This window comes from Eulemur rufifrons, chromosome 3 (assembly GCF_041146395.1).
Source record: "Eulemur rufifrons isolate Redbay chromosome 3, OSU_ERuf_1, whole genome shotgun sequence".
Classification (NCBI taxonomy): domain Eukaryota; kingdom Metazoa; phylum Chordata; class Mammalia; order Primates; family Lemuridae; genus Eulemur; species Eulemur rufifrons.
The window spans coordinates 29,038,390-29,057,906 of record NC_090985.1 but is presented as its reverse complement, the minus strand read 5'-3'; the positions used below and the strand labels follow the sequence as shown (position 1 = coordinate 29,057,906).

Here is a 19,517-nt window from a genome sequence, read left to right as displayed (position 1 = left end):
TTCAGGTAATTTATTATGAAACTCTAAAATCTCAGTACAAAAGGAAACAAAATCAAATGGTATCCTTGTGTGCCTAATTTTCTTCCTGATGTTTACTCCCTGGAGCTTACCCCATTGGGCACGCTCCATGCCTGCCTGAGACAGTCTGTTTTGCAGCACAGCGAGACCCCGGGGCAGGAACTTTCTGAGGAGGTTCTCAGTGGGGCCAATTGCGTTGGCAGGACTGGGTCAGTCACAAATACAGCTAAACAATGCAACTGCCTGTTGGATCTGAATGCCCACTGGCCTCTGGGAGTTTAGCTCTGGCTCTACGATTCTTGAAAATTTAATCTTCTCATACAAATTCCATGGGGACTTGCTGGCTGAAGGGAGTGCTGGAGAGCAGTGAGCAGCCATTGACAACCAGTGCTCAGCTCGGGAGAGCATGGCTTGGGGACCAGCTCTCAGCCTGTGCTGGTAGCTCAGGGGAAACCTCAGAGTCAGTAATCCTGATTCCTCTGGTTCCAAAACATTCATACCTTGGTGTGATGGGATTACTCTGCCACTGTAGGCTGTTGGCATCAGGCTGTACAATAAAATCCTAACCACATAATTACATAAATATTTAATGAGTACCTACAGTATGAAAGTATTGTGGAGAAAGGTGAACTGTAAAATAGGCTCAGTTTTCAAGTTGCCCACAGTCTAAAAGCAAATGTTTTAAAAATGTAAAAATAATCTTTACTAAAAGGGAGGTAGAAATGAAGGATATATGAGAGAAGTAGAAAGAAAAATGAGAAAGATTCCATGGAAGGAAAAATTCAAAGAAAAGAGAAATTATTTCCTCATGGAAGAAAGCCTGGCAGACATAATGCTGGGATTATCTCTGCATCTCTTGTCATTTGAAAAATGGGAAACAGGCTAAGAAATGCAAGTCAACTTGTCCTAGTTTACTTTGCTCTGTGGGCACTCTGAGCCCTTCCCTATTTTACAACTTAGCTTTGTGCCAGAGCTTTGGGATAAGATGGCCCTAAACTGGAGTTTGGGTTCTGAGATTCATCATCTGTGTGATTTCTGGCAAGACACTCGACCTCTCCAAGCTTCAGAATTTTCATTCATGAAAAATAATTAGTAGAAATGATTTTATCTTATAAACATCTTGTGAAGATTACATGAGAAAATCTATGTCTGTTGAATGCATATGTGTTTGAGGGCATTGTCTAGAGGAAAAGAGAAGAGAAGAGAAGAAAAAGGAAGGGAGGGAGGGAGGAAGGAAGGAAGGAAACTGCTGTCTGTTACTTCTGGCTTCTCCCTATCCTCCCCACTGTAAGAGTGTAAGTTCTGGGAGACGGAGACCACGTCTGTCTTGCTCTCAACAGCATCCCCAGCACCTAGCATGATGCTTGGCACATACCATGTACTTGTTTAATTTCCTTTACTAATAAAATACATATTCTTTCTCAAATCTTTTGCTCTATGTCAGGCACTTGGCTAATGCTCTGCATGAGAGAGTTATGTCATTTATTCTTCCAGACCACCTATGACAAAAGTGGTCTTGTTATCTCCATTATACAGATAAGAAAACAGATTCAGAGAAATTACGTATGTTTTCAAATCAGAGCTGGTGAGCAGTGAAGTTGAAACAGAACCAGGACTTCTTGAATCCAAGCGCTCTGTTTCCATCATTTAGGTCAGTTTGTTTGTATATTACCGCTGGCTTTGTCAGGACAGAGCGTGGGACTGAGCTAATAGCATGGTAGGCTCTTGGGAAAGCACCAATGACTGCTCCATTCTCTGAAGGGGACAGTGCTTGGACTGGGTGCATCTTAGAATAGACCTGGGAGTCTGCCGTTCAAGGTTTGCTCCACACCGCCCACCCTGCTGTGCCGCTGTAACCCAGCCAGTCTTTGCCCTCCTCTTTGTTGAATGACAGCCCCTCCACTTCATCATTTTCAGCCTCCTCTTTGCTCCTGACTATGTCCCATCTAACCCAGTGTCCGCTCGACTGCCCTCTCCCAGTTGCTTCAGGAAACCACTCTGAAAGACCAGCTCCAGGAACCAAGACCTCACCAGGGGACTGTGCATCTGACAGTGCCAAGGCCAGACCTGACTTCAGAAGAGAGGATCGGAATAGTTAGGAGTCAGATGAGGCCATGAGACCTGCCCTAGAGGAGCTCACAGTCTGGAGAAGGAAAGTGTGAGATTGTCCAGTTAGGCGAGAGACATCCATACAGGCTACATAAAAGGCTGAGGAGTCGATGCCACTTCAGAGGTGATGTTTGAGCTTCAATGGAAAGATGCGGAGGAGACTCCCAGACTGAGGAGGAAGGAGGAGAAAGGAATGAATGTCATTTCAGTAGAAGGAGCGTGGATGTAGGCTGTGGAGGTGTGATACCTAACTTGTTTCCAAAAGTTGCAGGGGACACAACAAGATACAAGAGATATCTCACGGTATGGAAAATGGCAGGGGAGAGAGAAATAGCTCAGGAGCGTAGAGAAGTACATACTCAGAAAGGCCATCGGGAGCTTGCTCAGGAAATGCCTTTAACCCTAGACAGCTTCTGGAATTCAGGAGAACAAGGGTCCTACCAGGGTTGACTTTACAAGGACATAACCTCGGTACTCATAGATAGAGGGTCCCATCTCATACTTAGAATAAGCCTGCCTTTGGTTAAATACTCTACTATCACCAACTTGGTATTAATAATACTTTTAATAACAGGCTCTACATTTTCATTTTGCACTTAGCCCTGCAAGTTTTGCAGACAGTCCTAGGTCCTAATAAATTAGCTTACACTTTATAGTGTTTACACATAGCATACATGTCACTGTTTAAATGCTTTGCATATACTAACTCATGTAATCCTCAAAACACCCCATTAGGTAGACATATTGTTCTTCTTATTGTTTGATTAAAGTGATTATTCTTAGACAGGTTAAGAAACTTGACCAATGCCAGTAGCAGAACTAGGATTAAACCCAGTTATCTGGCTTCAGAGTTTGTGCTCCTAGCCACTCACACAGGGTCTTTTCATTTTACATTTTCACCATCAATAGAGTGTCTTAAGACACCCACATGTTTATAAGAATTTTTTAACTCTTTTGTCATCGATCCTCCCATTCATGCCCCCAATCACCCATCTGAGCATCCACTCAATGACTCAATAAACTGCACTTTCCTACAAAACCTGTTAGTGCCTAGGCTTAAGTGTTTCATTGCATTTTGGTTCAATGAATGAATGAGACTGTGTTTCAGGCACAGTGAATAAAAAAGTTGAAAAACACCTCACTGTCTCCAGTAAGAAACAGAGATGGATTTAAATCAATGTTTAAAGTACAAAAGTTAACATTCACTGAGTCTTATGATGGGTCCAGCACTGTTCTAATCACTGAACTTGTGTTGTTCTTTAATCCTAGCAAAAACCTGAAGGAGGTACTATTTTTTAAATCCTAATTTTATAAATGAAGAGTCTGATGTGCAGAGAGGTGGAGTGATCTGTCCACAGGAACACAGCTAAACAGGAGAGCAGCTGAGCTCTGAGCAAGTGTTACCCTCACACTCCACGGCCTCGTGTGACCTGATGCGGTGGGACAGCTGAGCCAACCTGCCGTGAAAGAAGGAAGACGATGGATTAAACCACCAGAGATGCAGGGAAAGGCTTTTCAGGAGATGACAACTGAGGTGAACCTGAATCAATGAGGAGGTTACCCAGATGAAGGTGGGGAGAGGAAGGGAGAAAGGGAGGGAAATAGGAGGAGCAATAACATATTGTGCTGAAATTATCAATGGATCCACCATCTCCCTATCTGGGGATACCTTGCCCCCTGTCTCCCTGGCATCCATAACGAAGACCCCAAAAATACCCCCAAAGAAAACCCCCAGCCCAGTGCACACTCTTCATTCCTGCAGTGACTCTAAACAAGCCTCACATTACATTCCACTGAGTGTCAACCCATCTTCAGGTTTAACTTAGAACAAGATGCATCTTCAAGAAGCACATTGATTTTAAGTCTAGATGTATGCAATATATTACATTTACATCCTAGAAGTTTTGACACATACATTAATCACAGATATTTGAATAAAAATATCTAGGGGGACACTGAATTACGCCATGCAAACAAAGAAAGGGCAAATCTGCAATTTCAGTGAATGCATCTTCTTTCATTTGGGTTCAAGATAATCAATAAAAGAGTAAAGTGAAAAAACGAACACCTAAAAATTTGACTGCTCCTCTGAGTAAGCAGGGAGGACACAGGTTGCCCTGGATTTTTTTTATTTTTTATTTTATTTTTTATCCCAAACAGCCTACTCATTCTACAAAGTGTCTTCCCTAGTAAGCAAGGTTGCAGTCTTTCATGCATGTTCTAGAATCAAAGTATGTTAGACACAGCCTTGACATTAGGGATCATCCAATAAATGCCCTAAATAAATCACCTCCTCCAAGTCAAATAGAAGTTCTATTACTTTCTCAAACTCACACAGTTGAGTGGTTAAAAGCCAAAGATTTTAACTAACTAGGTTTTTTTGAGTTTTTTTTTCTTTTGTTTTTTGGTTTGTTTTCCTCTCATAACCTACAGCTGAATTTTGAATGTCCTCCACAAGAGACATCTACAGGGTGGCAGAGAAGGAATGAGTCTTGGGACCAAACCGATTTGAGAGTCAAGGAAGTTAGGATTTCAATTCTAGCTGTGTGATTGTGACTGCATTTTTGCCCTCTCTTTGCTTTGGTCTCCTTAGATTTAAAGGGGGCTAATAATGGCTCCTGCAGAGAGAGCACATGAAAGCCTTACTCGGGAAAGTACTTTTTACAGCCCATGGCACATAGTAGGGACTTTGAGGGAGCTTCGGTTTTCCTCTCATATGCACCATGCTTATCTGTTACTGGAAGATGATTTTATGATCATCCTTTGTTTCCAACATCCACAGGCTTTTGAAAAGAAAAGGAGAAAAAAAAAAAGAAGGGAAGAAAAAATAAAACCGGGAGAATCTCATTCTGTTATTCAGAAGCAATTATATTAATATTCATTTTATTCTCCCAAAAGGCCAACACAAGCCGTCCTGTTAAAATACCGAGTTTGATGCATTCCACCTTGGGCACAAGATTCCAAAGATAATCTTATCGTTATACATTTCCTTTAAACAAACTAAAAAAGGCAATTTATTCTCCAGTGCATTTTATATTCTGAATTAAAATCAACAATGTTTCAGAAAAACCACCCAGTTCAGTCATCCTCTCTTCCCCTGCAGCAACACCTCAGCTAAGAGGATGTGTGCCCCAGAAATTAATTTTCCAGATAACTAATACAGAGGCCTTTAAATGCCAAATACTTTTATATTTAATTTTAGTAATTTCTCATGTAACTTATTTTAGAAATTATACTCCCCTGTCTTATTTCAGCAGATTTTACAGACTATAATTTAATTTCTGTTTGATGATTCACTCTCACACTTCTGGACATAAGTCATTGCTTAGTGCTGTCATCTGCTGATGGCCTCAAAGACCCCTACAGCATAAGCATCTCCAAAGTCCCCCCCTCGGGGTCCCAAGGCCCTACCTAATGGTTTTCCTTTGGTCTGCCCCCTGGAGAGTTTCCATGAAAGAGTCTTATCCATGCCCCTTGGTTTTCAGAGTGGAATGTCAACCCCACCACCCTCTTAGTTGATATTAAGTATGTACATGGATCAGCAGCCTTTAATCAGAATAAACACTGATTAATCTCCCACTATGTGCCAAGCATTACCAATAGAAGCTGTTTAATTTAATTTTATTTTTTTGTGATTTTCATTAACAATACCTCATAGGTTGCCCACTATTGTGTTTTAGAGATAAACTGAGATCAATACAGATAAAGAACACATCCAATACCCTAGGGAGAAGCCGAGGTTACAGCCAGGTTATCAAGAAGAATACTGCTGAAACTCCACACCATGAAACCCACGTGGATAAGGACGGCAGTGACACAACAAGAGGGCTAATGAATGGAGAGAAATAGGGGAGATTGTGGGCCAGAGGTAGCCATGAAGTCAAAGAACAGCAATAACCAGAAAACTCAATGAGCAAGCTAAGGGAGGAGGCTGTGTGCACCAAGTCGGCTGGACGCTAGAACATGTGAGACATGTGAGTGACGGTGTGGCTGGGCGGAGTAGAGGGAAAGCCATCCGAGAAGATGAAGGCCAGGATGGTTGGAGGTCATCTACCTGGACTTGGAAGACTCTCAAAATAATTGCAGCACTTGGGGGGTGAAGAAAACCAAGCTCCAGGTACCAAAACAATCAATGAATGGAGAGGGATGTGAGAGCAGATGGCTGGGCAGCTAGGTACCAGGGTAGCTGGTGCCCCACTGCCATTTGCCCTGGCCAACTATGCTTTTAAGAGATGAACAGGAGAAGGTATAGGAAATTGGGTAGAAAATCCACAGCAGGGCTCTTTGGGTTCCAAGCTTCACAAAGTTTAGGGGGACAATTTTATAGCATGTTTTCATGAGCCTTTCCCTCAGGCACAGACATTCTAATGGGATGAGAGGATGGTATGGCTCAATGTTATGAGCCCCACAGAAGAAGCTTTGGGGAATCTGTTTTAAAGGAAGACTTGGGGACACTAAAGAAAATATCAGTTAGAATTCAGCAGATGCTACTGGGGCCTCACCTGACCCCTGTGCTGGGCAGGTGCACACATCACCCAGATGCTCTGTTGGCTGCTAACAGCACATGGTGGCCCCATTCTGAGAACTTCCCCCAGCTGACAGCAGCTGCTTTTCCAAGAAATACCGAGGAGGACAGGCCACCAGAACTTGGTCTACAGCAATGACAACAGCCTGGACCCTTGCCTCAAGCAGAAAGCATGATGGAGCATGTGTGCCCCAAAGTACCATATGCAATCAGGCTGAGACTAGACCAGACCGTGCCCACCTCTATGCCTGGCCTTGTCCTTGTCTAATCCTGCCCGCTTCTCTCTCTCTCTCTCTCTCTCTCTCTCTCTGCGGTGTCCACAGACAGCACCCCCTTAATCACTTATTCAAAGATCCTCATTTCAGGCTCTGTGTCTCGGAAACTTATCCCAGCATATAAGGCTTCCAGTTTTCAAACTGGAACAGTCCCAGGAAAATTGGGACAAGTTGGTTACTCTAGTAAGAACTGGAGTTCAAATCAAAGTCTGCCTCACTCCAAAGACCAGGCTCCTTCATTTGCATGACCTGCTATTCTGGTTTTCACTGGAGAATGTATGCAGCCCTGTGGTGTCTCTGGAGAGATGTTGCAGGCTCCAAGGCAGCCCCGTCCCTCTTGTAGAAAAGGTATTCTCAGCTGGGCTCATAGGAGGACTTCAGGAGATCCATACCCCACAACCAGATAGGATTCCTATTTCTTTTATTCTGAGAAGAGTGGCTGCAAATTTCCTGAGATGCTCAAAGTGATCCTGGATATAATTAAGGTAAAGAACAATTGTCCAGGAAAACATTGTTTTTATCTCTGGATTAAGGAGAACAGCAGGGTGCTGCACTTACATCTACTTACTGGTCTCAAGCAAAGCAGCTTCCCAGGAAATGGCCAAACACCCGCCCCTGCATTCACTGGAGCATGGTGGGTGGAAGTCACCCACTGCATTACTCAGGCTGCCCTCAGCTTAGTCCTAAGGGGATGGGGGTTCCGTATCTCTTCTATTTAAGCCAAAACTTAAAGGACACTTGTCAGTGTCAGCTGAGACAGGCAGGGTAGGCCACTCCGGGCGGTAGGTATCACAGCAGCAAGGGACCAGGCTTCAGCATGCCCCTGAACTAAAAAGGCCACCTTCTGACCAGCAGCTCTAAATGGTGCTTAAACAGGGCTGTGGTTATTGGTTTATAAATTTTAAAAGTATTATTTCATTATTGAAGACTTCTGGTATTAATTCTCCTATTTGTTTTTCGATAAATATTTATTGCATACTCCATGAGTGCCAAGAACTGTTCTAAGGGTTTGGTGCAGCTATAAATATGGCAAAGTCCTTGCACTGTAGAGCTTATCATCTTGCAGACAGTCAATAAAAAAAAAAATAAATAAATCCATACATCTGTAATGATATTTCAGATAGTGATATAATGATGGATTTTACGGAAGAAAAAAAGCAATCTCTGTGGCTGGAGACCAGACATGGCTATTTGGCAAGGACAGTCCAGATAGACCTCTAAAAAGAAAGCATTTGGACAAAGGGAAGGAAGGAGCCACAGGAACATCAGGGGGTGGTTTGTCCCAGTCAGCACTGTGGACACAAAGTGAATAGTACCTAAGGCAAGAGGAAGCTTTGCGGCATGTTTTTTGTTTTGTTGTTTTTTTTTTTGTTTTTTTTTTTTTTGTTTTTTGACGGACAGTAGTGCAGACCTGTGGGTCTAAAAGAACATCTCCATTTCATCAACTTATATACTTGCCTTAGGTAATCACTACTGCTCCCATACTCTCAATCAGCATCTGTGTATGGATGATTCTCCCAGTCTACACATTCAGCCAAGAATTCTTTTCTGAGCTTGACTGACATCCTCTAAAATGTACATGGATGTCCTCAGAGACCGAAAACTTTACTTATTCAAAACAGAACTCATCATTTTGCCCTTAAAATCTGTTTCTTCCCCTGTGCCTGCAGGCCAATGAACAGAAACAAGACATCCCCATCAGACCAGGTCAGAACACCAGGAGTCATCTATCTCTCCACTCTCAGACCCTGTATGTTGAGTCAAGATTCTACTGAATGTGTGCTTCTCAAGTTTGTTCTCCTGTCTCCTTCCCTACTACCTGCACCTGGGTTTGGGCCATCTCTACCTCCAGGAACCCTGGATTTCTTGAAATAGCCTCCTTCCAAGTTTCCATGCCTCTTGTCTTCTCTCCAGTGCATGCTCTACATTGCAGAGAGAATGGACTGCTCCAAAATGCATATTTGTATCTGTCATCTTCCAGTTTAAGGTCTTCCCACTACTCCTATTAGCTTCCAGAAAAAGAATACATTCCTTCACAAAGTGTGCAAGGTGCTGCACGGCCCAGCAACTACTTACTTCTCTAGCCTCTACACTTACCATCCTGCTCTCAAGCTCTATGTCCAGGCACTGTCTGGGCCCCCACATCCCTCTGAGTGCAGTGATGCACCTCAACTCCTGTTCTTCATGCACGCTTTCCCTTCTACCTGAAACATCTCCCCCAACTCCTTACCTCTTGTTTATCTAACTCCTACTTGTCATTCATGTCTCATCTTAGGTGCCTCCTCCTCCAGGAAGCCGCCCTGTCAGCACTCCCAGGTGCTGTTAGGTGTTCTTCTTCTGTGCTCTGAGGGCTTATCTCTATCTTAGCCTTTTTCATTTTATATTATAATTGCTCTCTACTTGTTTGTCTTCTTCATAAGTTGTACAGTTCTTGAGGACATAAACATTATGTTCCTCATCTTGGCCTCTCCAAGCCTCCAGAACAGAGCTTGGGGCGTAACAGACACTTATGAAATGTGTGCCGACTAGACAAGTTACACTGAGTCCAAACCCCTTCACTTCACAGTTGGGCAAATAACCTCAGGGAAGTTAAGTTCCTGCTTAAAGAACACAGCTAATTTGTTTCAGAGTTAACCCAAGAATACCTGACTTAGACTTTTTTATCCAATTTTCTTCTGGGATACCGGGCTCCATATCAAAGGTAAGACCCAGTTACCGATCTCAAAAAAGTGTGCAATCTAGCAGCGACTCAAGATCTAGACATAAAAACTTCAACACCAAGAAAGCAGAGCCAAAGGGGTTTCACTGAGTGCTGGGGAGGAATGGAGGGTGCTGGAGCGTCCACGGAGAATCCATGGGGGACATAAGCCCAGTCCTGGAGATGTGGCAGAGGGTGTGCCCGGCTGGAAGACAGAGCGGGCCATGCAGGGAAGACACATCTGGGAATGATGGACAGATGAGACCCTTATCTTTGCCATTCCAGCCAGAGCTCACTTGCACAGTGGGAACTTCCTGCTGAAAAGCTGTACCAGGAAGACACCCCCCAAACGGAGACTACACTGCCCTGCTTCTGGATTATTTGCACACAGGGGGTTCATCTCACCATCTCCTCCTTCACTCTCATTGCCCACGTTCCCCCACTAACTGAAGACTGTAAGCTCAGACACCATGATCTCATGTCATTCGACATCTCCCTAAATATAATAAAACTAGAAACTCTCAATGAGAAAGAGAACTCTTTGCTATATCACAAAGCCAAACAAAAAAAAAAAAAATCCATATCATCAATTAAAATATAGCACAACCCATCAAAGAATGGAGTGGAAAGAATATGTCTAAGGTGACAGAGGAAAAAAAGCATCAGAACTCAAGCAGGCCCAGAACTCCCAATGTCTAGCTATGGACTCTTTTTTTAAATCAATCAATCGATCGATCAATTTATAGCTTTTGGTATCCCACGAAATGTTTCATAAGACGTTTGGTCTTGCCAGTCTTGGTATCCAATTGCCTAGCTATACCAGAACATTGGAGATAGGTAGTAAATAGTCACTTAATTTTTAATCCACTATTTGGAACATGTCATTGCTTCTCTCCTAAATTTGTTCCTCATTCTGATTCCCATCAATGCTGGAACCAACATCTGCTCTGGAGTCAGGCCAATTCTATATTCACTTACTCATTCATTCAATGAACATTTATTGAGCACCTATTACATGAGAGACCTGTTTTACCAGTGGGAGTTCCGCTATGAACTTTATAAAATACTATGTTGGTAAGTACTGCAAAGAAAGATACATCAAAGGAAGAGACTGTCATTTTAGATGTAGGTGGCTAGAAGTGGGCTAATGTTCTGTTAAGGTGACATCTGAGCTACAGTCAGAAGAAAATGGGGACAATCATGTGGTTCCCTGAATGCAGAGCATTCCAGGAAGGAGCAGCATGCACTGCTGAAGAAGAGCCAGGAGGGCAGAGTGGTGGAGGTGAGTGTGTGTGGGGGAGGGGGCGGGGAAGGAGTAGGGAACTAGGTCAGGGGGTGGAGGTCATGTAGAGGTTGAAGGTCATGGGAAATGCTTCGGATTTTACTCTGAGTTAAGCCACTGAATAGGTTTGAGCAGACAAGTTTGATCTGATTTTAGTTTTACAAAGATATCTCTAGCTGCTGTGTGCAGAGTAAACTGTGAGGAGTGGTGGGAAGGCAGCGATGTCAATTCAGAGGCTCATTTATTAGTAAAGATGACAGATGAAGGGGCGTGAAGCAGAGCAATTGTGGTAAAGAGGGACAGAACCCTAAGTGTCCACCATTCCCTCCTCTTGACCTCCACCAATGGTCAGAGGTCCCTAGAATGTTCCACTGATAGTTCTCCGAGAGATGAGGCAGTCTGTTCATTTCTCTGGCATCTTTCTTTCCCTCCTAATATTCCCCATCACACTATTTCTTGTCCATCCCTCTTCTTATTCTAACTCTAAATGCCTGAATTTAAGCACCTCTGATCTGCAAAACCTCCTAAGAGGCCACCACATCTTTTCTTTGATCTGTCGTCTCCAATGCAGTCTCTACTTGCAGCTGGGGAGAGCATTCTGCCCAACTTCAAACCTTTCCATGAGTCCCCAGGACCTTCACATTAGAAGAAAAGCTCTTTCAGACTGACTCGAACAACTCTCGAGGACGTAGCCCTACATATCTCCCCAGCCTCAGTGGACACCGCCTCCCTCCTTGCCCTCTGTGGCCCAGCCCTGCCTGTTCACTTCACTTCCTTGCCACTTCTGGCCTCCGGGTCTTCACATGTGTCTCCCTCCTCTGTTTGTCCCTCCCTCAGGTCTCCATTTGTAAATCCCATCAGATTTCAGCTTAGACTCCCTCTCTGCATCCTTGACAGGCCCTCCCAGGAAATGTCAGAGGCTCCTTCTCTTTGCTGCCACAGACCCCTGCATTGCCTAGTTTGTGCTTGCCGATGTCCATGCCTGACCACCACCCCCCATCACATATTAAGCTCTTGAAAAGCAAGGACCTTGTCTTGTTTACAGCTGAATCTCAAGGTCTAGCATGATGAGTGACAAATGGCAGCTTACTTATGCAAATTTCCTGTACCAGGCACATCACACTGCCACTCCATCCACACCAGAGGTGGAAGGCCACAGAGCCCAGGCTCCCAGTGCCAGTTTACTTTGATGCTAAGATCTCCCTCAGTAATCACCCTGAGATTGGTGTGCAGCCACCTAGAAATGATTCATGTCTGAGCAGAAACATTTGACATTGCTGAGCCGCCCAGTGTTTGGGCGACTCAGCAGATATTAGCCATGTCCACGAATCCCTGCCAGCTTTCTCAGGGAAGAACCGACTTCACACATGCAATGTCTTGTATTTTGAATGAAGGAGATCTTCCAGACTGGGCAGAGCAACAGAACACCTTGCCTGGTATCAGATAAGAATTGGGCTGGGACAAGAAGAAATGGAACGGGGTATTCCACAACTCCCTAAGCCCCAGGATCACCTTGGGTACTCTAGTTTTCTAGACTGAGGAAAATGCAAACAGAAGAGAAATTTGGTGGTGGGGCTATGGGTATACAATGCATTGAAATGTAGAGTTTTGGACAAGCTGTGAGTCTTGACAAGAAGGATGGCCTGAGGGCCACAGTTGTGATCTTGGTAAGGAGAAACATAGATTAGCGTATCCGAGCCTTGAAACAGAGCTAGGCAGGGCCATGGAAATCATCCAGGCCATTTATCAATGAAGAAACTAAAGTCCAGAAAGGTGAGGCAGCCAGGTCAATGGTCCTGCAAGCAGTTTGTGTCAGATCTGCAGTGACGACCCAGACCCTGAACCCAAATCTTTCAGCTCTTCTGCTCCCTCACGGTGCCTCACATGCCTAACAAAGAGAGGCCACTGGTCGTGGGGGCTACGACTGTCGTGTTAGTGTTTTCTTACTTTCTCTGAAAGGTAGGTGAATTAGAGGAAGGAAATGTATTTTAGGCATTTCAGAAAATTCTGGACCCTTCTATAATGTTATTGGCAATTATATCTATCATTTGGAAATTATAGATATAATGTATTGAGTGCCAGATACAACATGTTTCTTACTGTATGTCTTCCCAGCCTATTTTGATAGGTAGCTATCACTATGATACTAAGCAGATAAGGCGAAAGGCTGGGGAAACAAAGGGATTTACTGAAGGTCACACAGACCTAATAGGTGAAGGAGCCAGGATTTGAAGCCCATCTGATGCTATGCAATTAGACGTAAGGATTTTGCTCATTTTATAGGAAAAAAATAAGGAAAAGAAAGAATTTACTTAGGTAGACTATCTCACAGTTTACTAACTGCTTTTACTGCACAGCTATAAATTCAGTCGATGCATTTGACATCCCTGTGAAATGGATATTAACATCCACATTTTATGAATAAGGAAACTGAGGCACGAAACCCTGTAGAAGTGGGATTCAAACCCAGGCTCTCTCAATCCAATTTATGTGCTTCTCCACTACTGCAGCTGAAATCAAGGAAATAAACTGAAGGGAAAAAGAGCCATTTTAAGTTTAAAATATTCCATCAGATGTTTTCAACAAATGTTATATGACGGCCATTCAACACCAGATTACAATTATTCTGAAGTGCCCACTTGAAAAAAAAAATGAGCATGTTAAGGCAAAATATGTGTTTCTGTTCTCCGTCACCCTGCTTCAGTGGGTTGACCCTAACAACAACCCCGAGAGCATCCTTCAGTCTCGCTGCACATACTGAGATAGGGGAAGGCAGTCAGGAACAACTCAGTGCATGCCCCTTCTTGGACAGGTGGCCACATTCCAGGTGAGGCCCATTTCCCCTTTCAGCAGCCATTCACCATGGAAGTCGCCGCACCAGGTGCTGGGGCCACAACAAAAGTAGGCTAGGGAGAGGCACCTGTCATGAGGAAGCATAAGATGTAGAGAGAGGACACGTATGTCCACAAGCAATAGCACATTACAGCCTGTCACAAAGCAGGCCCGAAGTATTACAGGAGCACATGGGAGAATTTGAGAAGGCTTCCTGTAGGAAGCGGCACTGAGATTGGGTCATTAAAGAAGAGGGAAGTGAGAAATGATGGTTCTTGGCAGAGAGGCCAGCACAAGCAAAAGCGGAGGTATAAAAGAGCAGGGAATAGTATAACATGGTCCTGGCTCCTTCCAGAAATTACAGTTCCCTCAGCAATAAAATCAAGTCGTAAGCATTCAATTTCAGTCAAATTGAACAAACATTTGGTAAACATCTGGCATTACAAAGTTGGATGAAAGTAATCCTGTCTACAAGGAGCCCACAATGTGTTCAATGTATTTATCTAACCAACATTTAAATGAGTCCCCACTATGTGCATATCTCTGCTTACACTATGAAATGCTTAGTCCACCCCTGTGGTGAGCAGCCCTCACTTTTCCAAACTAGACAATGAGTGCTGCATTTGATGGCAAAGCACTTGACCTTCAGCATTTGTAAGCAAGGAGGATGGCATGCAGCATTTTCCCCTGATAAAGTCCTCCTTAGAGTGCCCTGAGTGCATTTTGGACCAGACTACAGTGTTTCAACTGTGAGTCATTAGGTAATATTTATACTTCCTTTTCATAACTGATGGCTGTTTAATGATTTGCCAATCTGAGGATGGGATTTAAAAAAAAATGATAATTCCTTTTACTTGCAGAAGACATTGGATTTTGAAAATCCCTTTCCATATATTCTCTCCACATCCCATTTGATTGTTGCCATCCCCATTCTACAGATGTAAGGAAGAAGTCTCAGCAAGGTGGGACAACTCAAGGTCACACAGCAAGTGTATGAAGCAAGAGTTCAAATCCATGTTTTCTGATCCTCAAATCTTGTCCTCTTTCCCCTACACCTCAGCATCTGCCTAAAATATGATAATGCCATCCTCATTATGACATAAATCCCCAGACAAAATGTTGGCCAAACCACATCCCCTCAGGTAACATAAATACATCATAAATTAAAAGCCCAGTTAAATAACATTGCCTCTTAACTGGGACTTACACTGTCCCCTGAGGCCAGGATATAAAGGGAGAGCCCTTTCAAAGTCAATGGCTGCCCATCCTGGAAATTACCCAGAGACCTACTTACCCATATGCAAGAGCTCTCAGACCCTAGTTATTCACTGAACTTTATCTTTCTTCTCTTAGGGTCTTCCGGAGCAATGGTCCCAGCTTAGCTGGGTTTGGATTCATACCCCACACTCTGGCAAGGGTCTGCAGGTGTGGCTAGCAATCCCTCACGCTGTGTGGATAGCCCAGGTGCCTCTCAGATTTGACACATCATTTAACATCAACAGCATCATAACCTGATGGAAAACAACGCCACCACTTCAAATGAAGAACTGAAGTGGACTTCTCTAGCTGTCTGAAAGTGGGATAGTTTGCCAATGGCCAAGGAGCAAAGGGGGTTACTGTGTCCGACATAGTTATTTTTTTGGCAATGTGGGGCAAGGAGCTAGAAATGAGGTGGGGAAGAGGAGAGGCACAGTCTTGACTGCTAGCTTCAGTTTTTACTTCTACTCCCATCACACCCCCAATAGTAAATGGCAATAAGATGATAAACACCAGGGATACCTCTGGGTCCCAAAATGATAAGTTACACTTCCCTTGTCTAAATATACCCTCCAGTGGCTGGGTTTGAAGCTGGCTTTACAGACCAAGAGCTAGTGTGCGCTCTGGTCCCTTCACATGTCATAGCTGAGCTGCAGTGCTCCCCCACCCCCGTCCCCAGCCAAGCCACAGGAAGAACGGGTCTCTGGGTTAGCCTGGATCGCTGAGAATCGCCATCAGGGCTCTCTCCACCCCAACACGGGATCACTGGCTCCGAGGACCTGAATGGACATGAGTCCGATGTGCTCCTTCAGCCTCCACCTGGGACTTCTGTGGGGACCACCTCGTTAACCCAGTGTCTCCCCATCTAGCACATCGATGGCCCCTCCAGTCCTCCCAAGACCTGTCCAGATGTGCGGCAAAACTGGAGGGCAACGAGATTGGGGGAAATAGAGGGAGATAAACCACATTTCGCGGCAGAACCCCTGTTCAGTAACAGAAAGCCATCCAACTTGCAGCCACGCTTCCAGAAACGTCACTGCCACAGAGGAGAGAGTTTTGCAGCTGCAGACCCCGGAGCGCTCGCACCTACCTGTCTCCCGCTGCAGGGCTCCCCTCTGTCACCTCCTGGGGCCAGGCAACCGGGTCCCTCGCTCTCCTCGTTTCGCCTTGTCCAGCCACCAACACTTGCCGCGGCGGTGGGCGGACTGAGGAGCCCGCGGCACCTGCGAGCTGGGTCTCAGGTCCCCACGGCAAGGCTGCCTGGAGGAGGAGCGAGAGGCTGCTGCCCTCGCCGCGCCGCCGCCGCGGCGGTGCTGCTGCGGTTGCTATGGTTATGGAACTCCGCAGCTGCCCCCTCTCGGCGCAACAGCTGCCCGGCCGCGGCCTCCGGGCAGCCCGGCGATCGGCGCGCACAGGCAAGCGGGCCACCACGGTGGCGGTCCGGGGACTCCGCCAGCAGCGCGGCTGGGGAGGAAGGAGCGGGTGCCCGCGCTCGCGCTCGCCCCGGAGCCCTTGCTCCGCGCCTTCCTCTCGGGACGCGGCCAGACCCCAGCGCCGCGCAGCGCGCCCTCGCGCCCGGAGAGCCCGCCCCGCCGCCGGCAGCCGCGGCTGTGCGCACCGCCCGGAGCTGCGCGCCGCACGCGCCACCGCCGTGCACCTCCGCCGCCAGCCCGCGATGGGGGCCGGTCGGCTGCCCGCAGCCAAACCCCGCCCGCGCGGCCGCCCGCCTGCGGAGGGCGCCACCCGCCCGGCCGCGCCGCCCCCTGCCCTGGCCGCGAGCATGCTCAGTCCCCGCGCGGCTCGCTCCGCGCTGCGGGACCCGGGCGCGCGAAAGGAGAGGTTGCTTCCGGACCCCGGGGCAGGATGGCTAACCCCTGGGGAGCGGAGTGTTAAACTTGTAAGAGCAGCCCAGGGGCAACAAGTAGACGCCGGAGACAGGATTAAAGCGCCAAACAGCCCATACCTCCAGGTCAGAGTCAGCAGTGGCCTTCAGCCACCCAACTAACCCACCATGCGCTGGTCCCCTTACTTCGTTCTGAACGTCGGGGGTTTCACAGAGATGTGAGTTTCTGTCCACGGAGGAGGAAGAAGATTGAGGAGAGTTAAGGCAATCCCGTCTACTCAGCATTCTTCACGAGGCATTTGCATGGGAACTCTCTAATTCTCACCATCTCTGCGTTAGGAAGTTCTCATGGCACACGTATTACAGATGACAGCCCCAGAGAGAGCGCCAAGGCTGGGACTTGGAGGCCCAGTGCTCCGTGCATTAGACTAGGTGTACTGACGCCCACCCAGTAAGAGGCAGAGGTGGTGACAGCGTTAGCAGCCTCCAACCTGGGAGGGGTGGGAGTGGGAGAGGCAATCAGGGAAAGACACCTGAAAGAAGGTTGAAGAACAAGTAAGGGGGGAGGTGAAGGTTGCCGGAGAATGCTCTTTCCAGGACAAGAGGACCAGGAGTCCAAAGCCCTGGCAGTGAGAAAGCCAGGGCTGGTTTATGGCTCGCACTGCGCATCTGGTACCGATGGAGCAGAGCAGGCCGGGAGAGGTGGGCAGTGATGAGGGTTGCAGGGCAGGTCTGTACATCAAGGGTTCTGGGATCCCAGTGAGGGGGTGGGAACTTGACCCTGAGGACTGTGGGGGAGGGCGCAGGGGAAAGGCTGGGTTGGCAGACTGGGAAGGTCGCTCTAGTTGAAGCTCCTGTGCCAGGAGCTAGGGTGGGTGTTGAGGCTGCAGAAAGGGGTGCCGTTAGGAGGCAGTTGCCACCCCAGGCCCAGATAGATGAAGACCCTGAGCCATCTGCCCTGTTTGTCCTCCGCACAGCGGCCAGCGAGCCTTGGATAAGGCATACCAGCAGTCAATGGTGAATGGCAAAGGAACAAATATTTATTTCTCTTAGAGAGAAAAAATGGATGCCTTTCTTTTATGTTTGTCCTTAAAATGTGAACAAAATCATATAACATTTATGTTGCTATTGATACCGCATTTTTATGACAACTTATTTTTGAAAGTCAATGCAAGTCCCCAACATTTTCCTCTGCATTCGCTAGTCCCCAGCAGTGGAGATATGCCAGGAGCATAGGGTTTGCTTGTATTAGTAGGATCTGGATTCAAGAGCTCCATGATATGTTAAATGAAAAAGCAAAGTGCAGAATAGTTTTTAAAACAAGATAACTCTTGTGAAACAAGGAGAGAGACACCTGTGTGTGTTTGCTTTTGCTTGCACCGGCATAAAAATATATTGGAAGGTTATGTAAGAAACTTGGAGAAATGGCTATTAGCTGTGGTGGTAAGGATGGTGAGAGAATTGTGTACACAAAGTTAAGATGAGAATGAGACTTTCAGCACACACTTTTATAAAGCATTTTGATTTTTAAACCAAAAATAAATAGTGTATATGTGTGTGTGTGTGTGTAATCTATGCAATGAATCTTGAGATAACATCAAATGCAACATGCGACACGTCCCAACGGGATATGTCCCAAGAGCTCTCCCACTCCTGTTCTCTATGTGGCAATAGTATTATTAATAGGAATTACTACAGTGAAGCCTTCCTCTTCAAACCCTGCCCTTGGACTGACCAACATCCTGCCCATCTACCACCCAGCTGTGCCTTATGGACCCAGAGATCCCCTCACCAATGCTCTCCTCATGAAGGGACCCCTTGCATTGCCTGCTCCAAACTGGTGCATTCTCAGACCTAGAGAAGGTCTGTGTAAGGCCCTTAACAACTGGGGACTGGGGGAGGTCTGGAAGGGAAAGTCCATGCCACTGCCCAGGGTGCGCCTGGATGGAACCGACTCAAAGGCAGAAATAACCCTCCGCTGCTACCCCCTCCCAAGGAATACCCCACTGCCCATCAGAGCACAGAAGCAAGAGAAACCCGACAATAGCCTAGTCTTCCTAGTCTTTCGCTCTCGCTCTCGCTCTTGCTCTCGCTCTCTCCCCTTCTCCCCCCTTCCCCTCATATCCCATACATCTAATTAAATGTAACAACTTCTGTCAATTCTGCCATGTAAATAGCTATCCAAGTCATCTATGACAGGGCTCCACAGCAGAGTTTCAAAAACATCTTTTTCAACAAGAGGCTGTAAGTAATGATGTATCCAGAGAGATGGGTGTAACCTTGCTTTATGTTTTGAGTGACCAGTTGTGATAGGACAGGACACTAGTTCTGGTGCCGCTGGAAGGTGAGGGCCCATGGGAGAGTGTTGAGTGCTGAGAGATGCAGTCTGGGGAGCTGGCACGGGAGGTCTGGCTGAGTTTGGGTGGGGCTAGAGTGATGTTGTCATTCCTCTTAGGACCGCGGGGGCTTAAGCCCCTTCCAGGTGAACAAAGAATCACGGCCAAGTAGGCTGGCATTTCTTGTAGGAGGCAGGTTTTCAATGGTGACATCCTGTGGCAGCAAGAAGCAACTGTCATAAAATGCTTAGACTCCGCACACTGTGCACATTGGGAGAAAGTCAGAACAGCCTTCCTTTGGGGCTGGACTGGGCAAGCCCCTGTGGATTTAGGGCAATGTGG

At 46.3% G+C, this 19,517-nt stretch overlaps 1 protein-coding gene across 1 annotated transcript in view; it reads right to left on the bottom strand.

The window, feature by feature from the left end:
• The window catches only part of FAM135B (family with sequence similarity 135 member B), a 283,291-nt gene extending 266,699 nt beyond the window's left edge, over positions 1–16,592 (bottom strand). The window contains exon 1 of the mRNA XM_069465957.1: positions 16,087–16,592. The gene's annotated coding sequence lies outside the window, so the exon portion shown is untranslated. The remainder of the gene's footprint in view (positions 1–16,086) is intronic.
• Between the last annotated feature and the right edge of the window lie 2,925 nt (positions 16,593–19,517).